Source organism: Aethalodelphis obliquidens, unplaced genomic scaffold, assembly GCF_003676395.1.
Source record: "Aethalodelphis obliquidens isolate GAN/ISIS:26980383/991018 unplaced genomic scaffold, ASM367639v1 scaffold83, whole genome shotgun sequence".
In the NCBI taxonomy this organism is placed as follows: domain Eukaryota; kingdom Metazoa; phylum Chordata; class Mammalia; order Artiodactyla; family Delphinidae; genus Aethalodelphis; species Aethalodelphis obliquidens.
Window position 1 is genome coordinate 7,386,908 of NW_020838027.1, and position 16,364 is coordinate 7,403,271.

Consider the following 16,364-nt stretch of genomic DNA (forward strand, 5'->3'; position numbering starts at 1 on the left):
ATTGCTTTAGGAAGGTTGATCGACTTTAGGGATGAGGATCCACTAAGGAGAGAAAATATGAGAGATTGTGCAGAGGACAGAGAAATAATCCATATATAAAATGAGGCTGGAACCTTTCTGGTGATGGAGGAATAGACAAAGTATAAATTAGAAACATTATGCAGTTATTCAACTCCTAGAATGTGGTTGTGTCTACATGGGTATTAGTATATTTATTTTTCTTCCTAGAGTCTCTTCACAGACCTGAGTGGAGGAGAAGCCCCCACTGGGGTTTTGTTGCTTGGTGATCCATTTCACAATCCGTGTAGCCACAGACAGGTCTTCTGAAGATGGGGCAGGCTGGGCAGTAAGATAGGCAAGGAGAGTGTAAGCTGTCATCTCCACTTCAACAGAAGGAGCCCGGGGTTGATAATAGAGTGCATTAACTTCTTGAGGTTTCCCAGGCCGTTGCCAGTGGATTGAGTCCTCTTTGAGATAAAAAAGGATACAATCTTAAGCTTAGAGAACATTTTCAAAACCTAATTCATTAATGATCATTATAATTAGAGCTCACCTAGTGAATGGACATACATGAAGTGAAAGTATTAAATAATCACCAATCAAGCTAATCTTTGCCATGAAAGTAAATTGAGGTTCTAGCAAATCACATTGTGTCTTTGTGTATGTTACATACTTGTGTGATATTAGAAGCTGGGCTGTTTAAAGTCTATAATGTGTGAATTGATAAAATGATCCATGTCACCCAGAGACCTTAAGTGTTAGGTCAATAATAAATCATCATCATCTTCTTATAATAATATAATGGATAGAATATAAGCATGATATGTGTGAATTTAATAGGTCTTCTCTCTTTGATCACTGGTGATTTTTGGAAGTCACTTTTGCAGTAGCAGCTCTTACCTTCTTTTACAGCCTCTTTGTCTAGTGATTCAAGCAGCTCACTTCGTTTGGCCTGGTTTCCTGCTAGAGCAAAGGCATAGGCCAATAATGCCTTGGTATAGACAAGACTTCCTTGGGCCTCTGAAGTAGACTCCCAGGCCCTTTCCAGGCAGAATAGGGCACTGTGGACAACTGGGTGCTATAAAGAAGATGGACCTTAAGATAGAACCAGGCTAATGAACTGCCTCCAGGGTAACCCTAGATTCAATGCCCCGAAGTGCCTGTGCAACATCACAGTCTGACCAGAGGGTAATTTTCTTTGCAGCTTCCCAAAGGATCTGTCATCCTTTATGCTCTAGTGAAATATACTAATATTAAATAACATGAAAATCACAACTCATTTTCCTCAGACATTCATAGTTCCATGAGTTTTATTCCTTACATTTGTGAGGGAGGTCCAGGGAGTGTGGTAGTACATACAGTGACAGGCAGTGGCATCTCCAGCAGAGCAATGGTGATGTAGGCAGAGAGCGTCACCTCATCGTCTACCCCACCCTGTAAGGATCAGAGGCAGAGACACTCAAACACTCCAGTATTCATCAGCCAGAATCAGCTAACTCTATTTTCCCCTTGGCCATCTCCACTAGAAAGCATCTTTCCTTGGGCAGTATTATTGATTTTTCCCCTTCCTCCTTCACCCTAAAATTCTTAAATCTGTCCCAAATCACTTTCCCTCACTTTTATTAATGTATTGGAGTTTTTGGGGCATGCTATTTTCTTTCAGTACAAACAACTAATTTATTGCTAGGTTTCAGAAGCTTTAGAGTCTACTTTCCTTCTCAGAGCTATGTCACCAGGACTTGAGGAATCAATAGGAGCATCGTAGCTCCTACATGTCACTGTCCTCAGGGCCCAGAACAAATTTAAAGGCATCACCTTAATAGCATTGTTTAACAATGATCCAGAACGCTGGAAACAACCATTTTCCTTTTGCTTCTGTGAGAGCCAGGTAAGGGAGTTCATGATGTGCGAGTCCTCCACAAAGATGTATGACTGGGCTTGAGCGAAGGACTTGAATACAAATGCAGTGAGCCTGTCCAGCAAGGAAGAGATGGAGACCTGAGGACCATCTCACTTTTAAAGCTCACTGTGTGCAGTTGCCTCCAGGTAGCTTCACAGTTCCGTGGAGAAAATTGGTGGCAAAATGATACTTGAATACTGAATATACTTTTATTTGTCCAGCAAACTTCTGAATCTGTTTTAAAATGTCTCAACTTGATGGGTTTCTCCAGAGTCGATACTTTTCACTTTTTTTTCTCATAAAATGTTTGTGAAATGTGGTGCCTTTCCACCACCAAAATTGCCATTTTCTGAATGATTTTACTACATCACAGTCTCTTTCTGTCCTTCCCCTCCTCTCCTCCCTTAATGTAGAAGCTTTTTCCTCTATCATTTCACATTATGACATTTTCTGCCTTCTATTTCCGTTTTGGGGGATCCTTACTTTACTGCTATTTACTATACTGTCAGAACAGTGAGCTTTCATAGATGAAATGGTAAGATCCTCCACTAGTGATGACACACATAGGAGTTTTTAAAGGATAACAAAATGGGCAGAAGACCTAAATAGACATTTCCCCAAAGAAGATAAACTGATTGACAACAAACACATGAAAGAATGCTCAACATCACTAATCATTAGAGAAATGTAAATCAAAACTACAATGAGTTATCACCTCACACCGGTCAGAATGGCCATCATCAAAAAATCTACAAACAATAAATGCTGGAGACGGTGTAGAGAAAAGGGAACCCTCTTGCACTGTTGGGAGGAATGTAAATTGATACAGCCACTATGGAGAACAGTATGGAGGTTCCTTAAAAAGCTACAAATACAACTGCCATACAACGCAGCTATCCCACTACTGGGCATATACCCTGAGAAAACCATAATTCAAAGAGAATCATGTACCACATTGTTCATTGCAGCTTTATTTACAATAGCCAGGACATGGAAGCAACCTGAGTGCCCATCGACAGATAAATGCATAAAGAAGATGTGGCACATATATACAATGGAATATTACTCAGCCATAAAAAGAAACGAAATTGAGTTATTTGTAGTGAGGTGGATGGGCCTAGAGTCTGTCCTACAGAGTGAAGTAAGTCAGAAAGAGAGAGACAAATACCGTATGCTAACACATATATATGGAATCTAAAAAAAAAAAAAAAAAGGCTCTGAAGAACCTAGGGGCAGGACAGGAATAAAGACGCAGACGTAGAGAATGGACCTGGGGACACAGGGAGTGGGAAGGGTAAGCTGGGATGAAGTGAGAGAGTGGCATGGACATATATACACTACCAAATGTAAAACAGATAGCTAGTGGGAAGCAGCCTCATAGCACAGGGAGATCAGCTCCGTGCTTTGTGACCACCTAGAGGGGTAGGATAGGGAGGGTGGGAGGGAGACTCAAAAGGGAGGAGATATGGGGATATATGTACATGTATAGTTGATTCACTTTGTTATAAAGCAGAAATGAACACACCATTGTAAAGCAATTATACTCCAATTAAGAAAAAAAAAAGGATAACAAATTTCTATGCATGAACTCCAGGTATCAGAGAATAGCTATTTCCAGAATTCTGAAATACTGCGGATCTACAGAGAACATATGGAAATAATTATCTTACCAAGTGTTCCCCTGACTTCTACTATGACGATCCCCAAAGGTGCTGTAAGAACCATCGCTGTGCTTATAATTCAACTGTCTTTGGTAACCTGAAGAGGAAGTTTGCATAGATTTATGAAATAGCAGAGACATTGGAGAATGAATCAGGGTTTTCCTCAAAACTGGTTGAGGTGTCACAGGGAAACTACTATGTTACTACGAAGTCTCCAAGACTTGATGATACCATCGAATTTCCTGGTTGTATAGTGGGACAACTTGTTGGATATCACAGCAACAATAATTATTAAATCTTAATCAAAGGGATGTTGACTTGAGTTCACTGGAGGAGATATTTAGGGAATCAGTTAATGTTTTTCCTTTTGGGGTAATCTCTCACCACTGATGAGGTGGCTGATGGCTGTGGACTTGATCTTCTCTGTCAGCAGTCCTGTCTCATTCAGATAGTTCAGAACATAGATGTTAGGGGCAAAAAGGACCATATTCTGCTCTCCACAACCATAGGGCATCTGGAGAAGATTCTGAAGATTTTGCATTGCAGAGCCTAGTATATCACCTGGGGAATGAAAGATATTAAAAAAAAAATCAGAGGAACTCAGAGCTGATTTATGTTGGGATAAGAAGATAGATTACTAACTAAGTGAGAAGTCAAATCATATATAAAGGGGAGGAAAAGAAAGCATAAGAGGTGAAGGAAAACAAGAAATAGAAAGGAAAGAGAAATGAGGGAACAATAAAGTAGATAGTTCAAGGACGGAAAAAACAGGAAAAAATCTGAATGGTAGGATACATCTTTCTGATGAGCCACAAATCTGGTAAAAAACAATTATTTTTCAATCTATTAGGAAGCATCACTACCTAGCCAGTCTCTTGAAGATGAGGGCACAAAGAGATGGCCCTTTTTACTTTTCAGAGTGTATCAAGGTATAAGATGTAGCACAACATCTATTCAACAGTGCAGTCCTTAGCTTGGTGCTCTTTCTCTCAATCCAACGCCTAGACTCAGACAGTTCATTAGTAAGGGATGGTGAGGCCCCATGCACTAGAATTATGGGGATGGACAACTGCTTCTTTCGGGCTGGGAGACTCACCTAAAACTGAATGTGTTGCCCTGGCAGAGCCTTCAACCACATTTGAAGGAAGTTTTAGTGACAACTTTTCAGGTTCTCCGGTTTCTAATGAAACAAGACAAATATATATAAGGGAGGGAAAAATGAGAGAAACGTTCTAGATTTATTTGAATTTTTTTCATCTATATGATCAAGATCCAACATCTCATTTCTCTTGGTCATTATATAATCTCTTTGATGCAATCCAAGTTTCTCCTAAAGCCACAATTCATCTCACAGTGAAGTTCATATTAATCATATATATTTGTGTTAAATTTCTATAGATTTCCTTATAAGTGTATACCTTATGTTATATTTATTTCTTTCTCTTCATTGTTTATGTTAATTTCTACTATAGCTGTGGTTGTAAAAAAATCATATTCACTCCATAAGTATGTATTAAGTGCGTACCATAATCTGTATTATGTACCAGATTCCGTTTTAAGTGCAATGATATAGCAATTTGCAAAAGAAATTTCCCGACATCCTAGAGTTTTCATTTTGATGGGAGTAATAAAATAACAAATAAATATTTAGTGTGATAGATACCGGTAAGTTCTATAGAAAAAAATGAAGCAGATTAAGTGCTTATATGGGTGAGCTAGTGAGGCAAGGCAAATCAGGAAGTACAGGGTGTGGGGAGAAGGTTCCCAATGATAAAGCTCATTGATTAAAAAATCATAGGTGACTGACACTAAGTAAGTCAGGGAGTAAAATTTATAGATATCTAGGGGAAGAGACTTGCAGGAAGAAGGAACAAAATGTGAAAAGACTTCAGAGATTAGAGCATGCTGGGTGTGTTCTAAAATCAGATTAGAGGAGCAGGGTGAGTAGGGGAGAGGGTAACAGGATATGAAGTCATGAGGATAGAAAGGCTTTGTAGGTGATGCTGGAGACATAGTCTTTAACTTTGAGGGATATGGGAGACTCGTGGAAAACTTTGAACAAAGGAGGGACATGATCTGAAATATGCTTTAAATGATCCCTCTTGTTGTATAGGAACAGGGGGAGATGACCAGGAGTCCAGTTAGGAGGGGACTGAGTTGGTCCAAGAGAGGAAGGTCTAGAGTAAGAGTGGACATGATGAAAAGTGGACGGATTTCAGATATATTTAAAGGTTCAACCAGCTAGATTTGGGAATGGATTGGGTGTGGAGTAGAAGAGAAAGGACATAATAATGGATGACTCCAAAATTTTTTATCTCCAGCAAGTAGAAGAATGGAATTTCCATCATCTGAGATGGAGAAAATTGTAGGAGGAGCAGGCTTATGGGGACTAAGCAGAGGTTCAGTTTTGAACATGCTAGTCTTGAGATACCTCTTAGACCTCCAGGCTTAGAAATGCAGATGATAAGTGAGCAGCTGAATACATGAGTCTGAGTTTAGGAAAGAGGTGTGGACCAAAGATGTATATTTTGTGGTCTCTGGTACAAAGTTGTTATTGAAGTTCTGTGACTAGATGAGCTTATTAGGGGATACTTATATAGAGAAGAGAAGAGATCTGTAGACTAAGCGTTGTTCTCTAGATGATTTTAGATAGTGCAGAGTTGAATATTTTAATACTAATTTTTTAATGACTGTGTGAATATTTAAATGGTAGTTTTAAGTGTAATAGAAAAAGATTGGTTTTCTATATATGTTAATGACCTAAAGTTCTTCTTAAAATAACTTGTTTAAATAAAAACATGAGTACACTTCAACTATTAACAGAATAACCAATAGTACTAGTGCCACAAAGATATTTCAATAGTTTGAAAATTGTGTTGGAAGAAGTTTGGGAAGTACAGGCGTATTTGGAAGGAATCCTGTCCTATGGTCATCAGCTTTAGTCTTCATTATTAGGTGAGTCTCTTAACTTCTCTATGTCTTTATCAGAAAAAGATTGTTCTCCATCAAATGTCCTTTGATTTGCACATGGGATAGTATACTTGTTTCCTCTTTTTCCCCCAGAGGAAACATGCCCCAAAGGGCATTTCACAACTATATACTTTGGCAAGTGGCTTAACAAAAGAATTTTATCTATTTTTTGACACTTACCTGAAGCACAAAGAAGTGTGTTGAAAGTTTCCTCCTTTTCTATTCCTTCAGGCTTTGTATTGAAAGAAAAAAAATCAAAAAGAAAAGTGATAGTGAATGTAGATAGTGATAGAGAAAAAGCAATCACTTAGGAGAAAAACTGTTAGTGAAAACTTGAGTTGTGGACATATTCATATTCTTGGGAATGAAATGTCACTGTCGCATACCTATTAGATAATGTGATTTACATAATAAGGCCTCTGAGACTCAGAGAAAGTAGACCCGCATACCTCAACAAATAAGGACTTGACTACAGTGTCCTTCTGTCCAGGTGCTGGGACGTGGGGCACCTCATTGTCACACAGTTCCTGAGACTGCAGGGCTTCTGCAGTAGCTGTGAAATTCACCTTTCCTGGGGAATAAGATTCTTAAGGAGTTAAGCAGTGATTCTATATTGAATGGTTTCTTCTTTTTAAGCCTCTCCAATATTTATAACGGTTTTCTTTCAATCGATCATTGTCAAAGGAGGAGAAAAAAACATGCATCTGAGTGAGAATGGAAAGCAAATCATTACAACGTAAGAAGTAGGATTTGTGAACATTACCACTCACCCAGTGACTTTGGGGTAACAGCCCAGGACACAGTTTTCTGCTTATTTCCACAGACACAGTGAGATTCTTCATTCTTTTCTACTGGGATGGCCAAGAAGGCAGGAGAGACCTCCAGCTGCACGCTGACCTGTCCCCCATTCCCACCCACAAATTTGAGAAAGAACACAGGGAAAAGGTCAGTAACAGGGGGAAGAAGCTTAAAGGGACAATGCATACTAATTGAGAGGCTTTGAGAAACTGTTCAAACAAGGTAAATCCTGTCAAATATTTTGTAGTTTAGATGTTTGCCATTAGGACTTTGAAAAACTGACAGGAATCAGGATAAATACTCAGGATTTAGGCTTGTGCCAACACAAGGAAGAGATATTTTCTTTAGTTAGAGTGAAAAAATAATCAGGGGGAAGTAATATCTGAATTTAGGAATACACAAATAATGCAGAGTCCTGAATAAATATAACCTTACCACCTCAGACCTGTTGGGGAGCTTTGTTCTTAGTACTTATTCCATTCTAAAATTAGGCTACATCATGTTCAATTATGACTTACTAGGAGATTACCTGGGAAATCTAGGTAATGAACGGTGATTTTGTTCCTTCCTTCTACTTTTGCTTACGTCGAGAAGTGCCCTTACCCGAATGCAATGGGACACATAGCTGAATGCAGTGGCTTTGAGTGTGAAGGCTTCTCCTCGAACCACAGAGTAGGGAAGAGTGAGTTCCAGGAAGAAGGGCTGGAAGGCTGTAAGAGAGATGGTGGGGGAGAGGCCAAGCCCTGCTGTTCCAGACAAGCAGAGTGCGCCAGCCTTCCACTCCGTGATGGTGTCAGGGACCTTCACTGCCAACTCACTTCTACCCGATATGCTAGGGAGGGGAAAAAGAGGAGGAGAGTCAATGAGTCCCCTCTTTAGCAAGCACCACAGCTGATCCTAGAGCATGAAAACTTAGTGTGCTAAATGTTAAACTTGATATAAGGTTTGGTGTTCATAATGAGTTCTCTGAAAGTTTTTTTTTTTTCTTTTTAGGGTCGAGGGTAGCTTCCTACTTTCTGTTATTTTAAGTATCTCAGGACCAAATTAGAAAAAGAAGATTGCATTGTTTAGCTATGAGATAAATGAACTGTGAATCTAAATAACTACCAGAAAAGAGCGGAGCAGAACGGAAAGGATCAGGAACCAGTGATCACACCAGAATTATAGAGGAGGATTCAAATCCTTTTATGAACTCAATTCTGGGCAACACACAACTTACTCGAGTGCCACCAAGTCCCAGATCCAGGTCTCAGGGAAATACTTCCGGACTGTCTCTTTCACTTCCACAGCTGGAGGGTTTTCTCTCCCTACCATTGGATAAGCTATCCCTGCATTTCCACGTGCTAGAGCAGAGACTTCTGGGCCCATTGGACCCAATTGACCTGTCGAGAGAAAACACACAGGGCCCAACATAAGCCTCAATTTTATCAATTTCTTACAGCTGCCTTATTTATCAAGTAGAATAAGATCATATGCTCAGGGAATGTTTATTATTAGAACAATTTAACCTACCGGCTTCTTACTTCGTTCACTCATCTACGTGTCCTATTGGAAGGCTAAATCCTATTGCTTCATCAAATGGTTTAAAGGTAACTGTATTTTTCTCTAGAAGTGAAAACAAATGTAGCTCTCCCTAAGCTGAGTTTTCAACTGGTGAAGGCAAAAATAAAGAGTAATTTAAAACAACAAATACTGCTTATACCCTGACAGGATGATCATGTGTTCTCCATTTGCAGTGAGAATCAAACAAGAGGAATTGATAGTAGCTACAGCAAGAGGATTTCAGGAATTTTTTTTAATAGTTAATAAGATATGAAGACATAAACAATGATATAATAAAGTATGGGTTATAGACAACAGAGACTCAATAAAGGACAGAAAATAAACTTTAGATTGGCCAGAAAAGACTTTACAAAGCAGAACTTAAGAAGACCATGAAAGGATGAGAATCACAGGGGAATGAAGAAGGCATTCCAAGGAAACAGCTACACATGTATGTACACAGAGGTCAGAAGCAATGCTCCAAAGGGATAACAAAAAACCCCTCAGGAGTAGAATGTCTATCTCGGGGCAGGGTGGGGGCATTTAACATAGCTGAGTAAATAGTAGGTGTACTTATATAATAAAACACCATGAAGGTTAGGACAAATAAGTTAGATCTGTTAAGGAGGCAGGAGTTAGGTTGATTTTTAAAAGTGATAAAAGCAACTATACTCCAATAAAAATTAATTTTTTAAAAAACTGACCTGCCAGAGATCAGAAGACATATAAAGATAGTATGTATAAATATATAAATATAAACATACATAAAATAATAGCATTGAACATGCTCTTTTAAAACCTTAAATATGATGACCTATGAATTCTGGAAGTAGCGATTACGTCTGAGAAATAAATGACATGACAGAAGCAATGTTGAAGGGTGATGCAGCTTTCACGGTCTAGAGGCTGGATTGAAGTGGAGAAAGATGGAAGGCAAGGAAGGTAAATTATAGTGGCTTTTTAGTACTTTGGTTATGAAACAATGAAGGACAGGACTAAGATGATGTAACTGAACAGGAAAAGGAAAGAATGGAGAGGTGACGAATACCAAATGTAAAATTTGTCTAGAGTGTTACAGAATATCTGTGATAAGAATGTAATGATGGTAGTTTGTTTTCAGGTTTTTCTGGATCATTCCACCTACATGTTTTCACTTAAGATTGAAAAGAAATACAGTTGGTATTAAGGGGGATGTGAAAATAAAGTAATAATAATGTTTTTTAGTTTTTTTTAACCAAAAAACACTGTTATATGGAATCATGATTATATTTTTTTTAATTTATGCTCATGATACCTCAGTGACTTTGGTGTTGTCATTCTGACTTTCAACTGAGCCTCAAAAATGTTAAATGAGTCTGCAAAATTTTTTTTTTTTTGCCACACTACGTGGCATGTGGGATCCTTAGCTCCCCAACCAGAGATCGAACCTGTGTCCCCTTCAGTGGAAGAGTCTTAATCACTGGACAGCCAGGAAAGTCCCTGAGTCTGCAAATTTTCAAAGTTATATGTGTCATACCAGATAAAGGTATGATGAAAACTTGTTTTTTTTTTACTACACGAATTTGTTTCTGTGGAGGGAATATTCTTATTCATTCCTCTACTTTCATAACTTTACTCTTTGTCTTCCTAGGCAAATAATTTCTTCTGTATTAAATGTGTTTAATTTATTTTTTAAAAACACTTTATACCACCAAATTTCTTATTACAAAATGGATTAGTAGCCATCCCAGCATGCCTCTAGACACTTCTCTAGGCCTGTTAGCAGCAGAAAAGAAAATAGTCAGAGCTAGAACCTTTTCAACTTTTCCTCTTTTCTAGGTGTACCTGAGACACACAAAGAGACTAAGTATATTCACCAAAAGCTGAATTATTCTATTTTGTTCAATATGTCAAAATCACTCTGATTTCCATAAAAGAATATGACAGAGGCAAACAATATCTATATAATCCTTCACATTTCTCAGCATCCCTTGCAGGTAGGGCAATGAGATATATGCCACTTCCACTGCTGGCCATAAAAGTCATGTGCGAATCTATTCCTTCTTCCCCGTGGTAGTAACCTTGAAAGGCACATTGGAGATGGAGTCACAAGATGAAAGCCCAATGAACCTCCCTGACAATGACTGGTCAGGAGGTGTTCTGAACAGCTACTGGACTCACAAGCAGTGTTTGTGAAAGGAAAAAATAAACTGTTATATACTTAGCCTCTGAGACGTGGGGGTTTGTTTGTTACTGCAATATAATGTATCTTATCCTGACTAATTTAGGTATTGAAGCCACAGTGGGTAAAGAGGATTTAAAGTACCAAGACTATTGAAGACTATAACAGAAAAGTATTTGATTTGGATGAGAGACAGAGAGAGAGAGAGAGGGAAAGAAATAATAATGGCTTAAAAATTATTTTTTCTGGGGAAAAGTATTATATGAAGAAAATTTACCGAGAAGTTGCTGCGGAGTTACAACATTCAGTACTTTAAAAAATGGCTTTTTATCCCAACCCAACGCAGCAAAGCATCACTTTTCTTCTATTATTTTAGCAGATAAATAATTCTCACCCTTACCTCCTGCATAGATCATAGATGCTCCTGGATATGGCTGAAGCAGCTGACAAAAATGTGGCTTGTGGATTTTTGAGTTGGTAAAAATATTTAATCCTACAGACTGGAAGAAAAATAATTATTAAAGCATACTGGCAATCCAGTCTGGAGACTAGAATATTTCCTTACGTTTGTATTATACTATTATTATACATATAGCTCATAGGATCATCATGAAAATTCCAAACAATGGAGAAGAGAGGTATTTTATAAGTATGAAAATGGGGTCAAAGAAAGTCCAGATCATCCAGTTAGTGAATGGGAGCTGGGATTAGGATCCACTTCTGATTCCTATTTCTGAATTTTGTCTCCTATGTGCTGATGCCTCTTTAATTATCTTTTGCCTCCAAGAAACTTGAGTATTTTAATTTTGGATGTTTTTCTTTCCTTCCTTCACCCCCGCAAACCAAACATTAACTTTGTGGCAGACAGTAATTTTTTGTTTCTTTTCCATTGAACTTGTAGGGCTGCATATTGGAGATTTTTCTTTCTAAATAGATTTATTTATTTATTTATTTATTTTTGGCTGCGTTGGGTCTTTGTTGCTGTGCGCAGACTTTCTCTAGTTGCAGAGAGCGGGGGCTACTCTTTGTTGCGGTGCGTGGGCTTCTCATTGCAGTGGCTTCTCTTGTTGTGGAGCACAGGCTCTAGGCGTGCAGGCTTCAGTAGTTGTGGCACATGGGCTTAGTTGCTCCATGGCATGTGTTATCTTCCCCTACCAGGGCTCGAACCCGTGTCTGCTGTGTTGACAGGCTGTGCCACTATGCCACCAGGGAAGTCCTGGGGATTTTTCTTCACAGTCAGTACACTTTGTTTTGTTTATGTTTATTGGAAAATATTGTTTTGTTTATGTTTTATTGGAAAATATTCCTTTGCCTGAATATCTATGTTCAACTCATCCCTTTTGTGATTTATCCTTTTCTTTTTTCTTTCTCACTGTCTTTTAAGTATCTTGAATCTCTGCATGCAAAACACAATCGCAGATGTCCACAGTAGCCTGATTCCTAGAGCCCCCCTGTTCCAAGCTTCCTCTTTCTTTGATATTAGTCACAAATACTACTTGCTGTCCTATCTCAGAGTACTTGGGAAACTGTGGGACACTGAAGCACAGTTGTCAGTGGTGGCAGTGATATGGAATGGGGAGAAAGAAGTCAGAAAGAAGTGTTTAAAGATGCTGCAGTTAGCTAATAAACCGAGTCTTGTTTTTCTCCCTCTACCACCGTCTGATTTATGATTCTGGAGGCTCCAGAAGAGGGAGGTTTAAATTGTTCTCAGCGAAGCTGCAGACCTCATCAGCTAAGCTGATGTATGCTTTCCTCAAGGTATAATGAGAGTTTTCAGTCATTTTTGGTAGAGATAAGATTTAATCTCACAACCTGGATAAACTTCCTTTTCGTAACTCTGCCTGATTAAAGATACACAGTTGAGCTAACGTACCTAAGGCAAGCTAACGTTTCTACTCCAAGTTTTGTAAGTCTTTTCTTTATGAACAGCTACTTTCAGTTTTCCTGAAATTTTATTGCACTGAAGGTGTTGGCTGAAGTAACGTACTTTGTGAATTTAGTCATTTACTCAATCATTTATTTTTGTGAAAATGACTATTATAATGGCTGCCAATAGGGTACTCACCTTTCCAAGGCTGTCAGAGGTGCTATGGGAAATATTTTGTTTTTCTCACATATTGGAATCTCTGAGAATCACTGAGAGGGGAATATGACAGTGATAACTAGTTTTGGGATCAACTTGGTTAAAGTTGTGACCCTAAAAGTATACCCCTTGCTGTTTAAAATGCCAGAGAAATTCATGATTGACTCTCTGTGTGTATACAAAGTTCTCTATGCCTCTGAGATTTCAATATTTTTCTGTTAATCACAGGTTTTCTTTTTGGTGAATGAGAGGAAGATCAGATTTTAGAGGTTAGAAATCTATTTGTTCTCCATCTTAACAAAGACTTAGAAATCAAATTTGGTTATGTTTTTAGGAAGAAGAATTACCTCAAAGATACTGTAAACATCATCATCACTCAGGACCTGCTTTGGTGTGTAAATGATTCCATTGTGAGTTATATCTTCTGCATTGATGCATTCTTCCCCATCTTCATTCATGGGACCTCCATATCTAACACTAAGGACGCTCTTTACTGGTAGCAAATCATAGACCTGCAAAATAGAGAGAACAAAGGAAAAACTCTTATTTATTTTATTTTATTTTATTTTGAGTGTGATAATGTTCAATCTGGAGTTTAAGAGATCACGGTGCTTATTTAACACTCCCATACCAACATTATAAAAAGTGACACAGAAATCATGGGGAGATATTAAGGGTTATGGATCCTAATGCTCTTCTTGTACAAAAGAAATTAATACATAAGATATCAAATTAATTGATCAAAGACTCACAGCGCATTTTGGCTGAGTAAGTATAAAACTCAAGTCTCTTTGTCTCCCAGCCCAAACGCCTACTTTTAAAAGAAAGCAAAAATGTGGACAGTACAGAGAAACATCATGAAAGAATAAAAGTCATTCATACCCATCACCCAGTAACAACCTCTGTAAATACTTAATTCATTCCCTTTTCCCATTTTATATGATTAAGTTCTTACCAAGTTTTTTTTTTTAAGTCTACTATTTTAAGACCAATTTTAACTTGGAAAAAAACTAGGTACAGGGGTAACCTAGAAATAAATCCATTCCAGTTCAGTTTTCACCCAGAGCCTAGCATAAGGCTACCTGCTCAGTCATATAGTGTTCATTAAACACACAGTGACTCCATGCGGACCTGCTGTCATCTCTTATCTAAGCTACTACAATAGCCTCCTAACTGTTTTCATTCTTGCTCCCATACTCTCAGTGGCAAACAAGATCTTCTTACCAAATAAATCTAAATCACTAAATCACTCTCCTGCTTAAAACTCCTCAGTGATTTACCACTACATTTGCTGTCAACTCCTAACTCCACTCACAGTACTTGTCATGATCTTCTTTACTTTCCATCCCACCTACCACCTCTACCATCCTCTTCTCTCACCATTACGTATAAGGTCATTACCTTTTCCTCTTTGAACACTGCAGACTTATTCTGACCGCAAGACCTACAGGCACGCTGCTTTCATTCTTTGTAATGCCTGCCCCTACCCCCCATTATCTGACAATCTAAGAAGACACCACTAATGACTATATCAAAAATTGTTCAACTCTTTTCTTTAGCTCAACATCCTGTTTATTCCTTAAATGATACTTATCAAAATTTAGAACTATTATATGTTTATATGCTTTTGTTGCTTGCTTGTTTAATAACTCACAAGACTATACGTCTAAAATGGTCAAAGACCACATCTGATTGTTCACCATAAAAACTCCTATTCCTGGAGCAGTATCTATCCCGTAATCCAGACGCAGGGGATATTCGTTAAATAAATAAATGGACAATGAAGATTGTAAACTATTGGGCCTTTTTGGAAGTTCTTCATTATAAGAAACATCTTTAAAAGACAAGTTTGGTTGGAAACTCTCTTTTGTCCATACTTAAAACCAATGAGTAAGTGCCTGTTTTTTTAGAGAAGACTTAAAAACCTGGCATTTCACATACTATCTTGAATTGTGGTGTGTTAGACATGGCATTGAATAAAATTTGGTTCAAATCCCACCTTTCAAATATAATTTTGGGGCTTCCCTGGTGGCGCAGTGGTTGAGAGTGCGCCTGCCGATGCAGGGGACACGGGTTTGTGCCCCGGTCCGGGAAGATCCCACATGCCGCGGAGCGGCTGGGCCCGTGAGTCATGGCCGCTGAGCATGCGCGTCCGGAGCCTGTGCTCCGCGGCGGGAGAGGCCCCAGCAGTGAGAGGCCCGTGTACCGTAAAAAAAAAATATATATATATATATATATATAGTTTTGGCATGTTCTTTCTATAGTTGCTTAATTTATGCTGGCTGTGTTTTCTTCATTCATAAAATTAAGGTAATAATATCCACGTTAAGGAATTATTATTCATTTATTCGTTCATTAAAAATGTGTTGAGGGACTTCCCTGGTGGTCCAGTGGTTAGGACTCCACACTCTCACTACCGAGTGCGTGGGTTCAATCCCTGGTCAGGGAACTAGGATCCCGCAAGCCATGCAGTGTGGCCCTCCCCCACCGCCAAAAAACAAAAAAAAGAAATGTCTTTTACATGTAAGGACTGTGCTAGGCACAGGGAATGTAGTAGTGAACGAGACTGCTCACTCTTTGATATGTTATAGCAGAGAATGAAGTAAGATGATCTGTGTGAAGCACCCTGTGCAATGTCTTTTTTGGAACTGAATTGAATCCAAACTCATATGTGACTTACTACACTATGCCTGACACTGTGAAGAACTTGTCCTTTGCAGTTATAACTTCCAGCTTCCAAAAATGGTCATATCATGTGTGCATTTTCTGATATGCAAGACTGAAATGGGACTCACTGACTGAGGTGAGACCTCAGCTTCAGGCTTCATTAGCAGGACACTCTGGTCCACCGCACGGAGGGCACAGAGGGAGTAAGCAGCAGCTGTGACCTTCAGGTTGATATCTGAGGCTGGCAGTCCCCGGGCTGAAGAGAAGTTCAAATTTACCTGTAAAGAGGATATGATTATAGCCACACATTTTCTAATTGTTACAATCTTAAAACTCTCTCCTACCCCAGGGTAGGACTAGTCCTTTCCACACTTCCTTTCTCTTCATCCATGTTAGAGAAGGGTTAAGAGGTGAAGCTGCCTGACTACCACCAGTTAACCATCTCTGGAATAAACTGGAAATGTGGTTCGATTAACTCAGGTTTCCCACTCTCTTTATAACCAGTGAAATATAAACTGATGTTGATCACAGTAAAAGAGAATCTTGAGTGGGAATTGGAATGCACACGCTAACAAAGATACA

At 38.7% G+C, this 16,364-nt stretch overlaps 1 long non-coding RNA gene across 2 annotated transcripts in view; it reads left to right on the forward strand.

Annotated features, from left to right (window-relative positions):
* Positions 1-16,364, forward strand: part of LOC113612976 (uncharacterized) — a 171,433-nt gene that overhangs the window by 133,527 nt on the left and 21,542 nt on the right. Inside the window, exons 8-9 of one of the 2 annotated variants that reach the window (XR_003430043.1) lie at positions 7,355-7,476; positions 13,450-13,525. This is a non-coding gene — a long non-coding RNA (uncharacterized LOC113612976). The remainder of the gene's footprint in view (positions 1-7,354; positions 7,477-13,449; positions 13,526-16,364) is intronic. The other variant, XR_003430042.1, reaches the window with a different exon arrangement.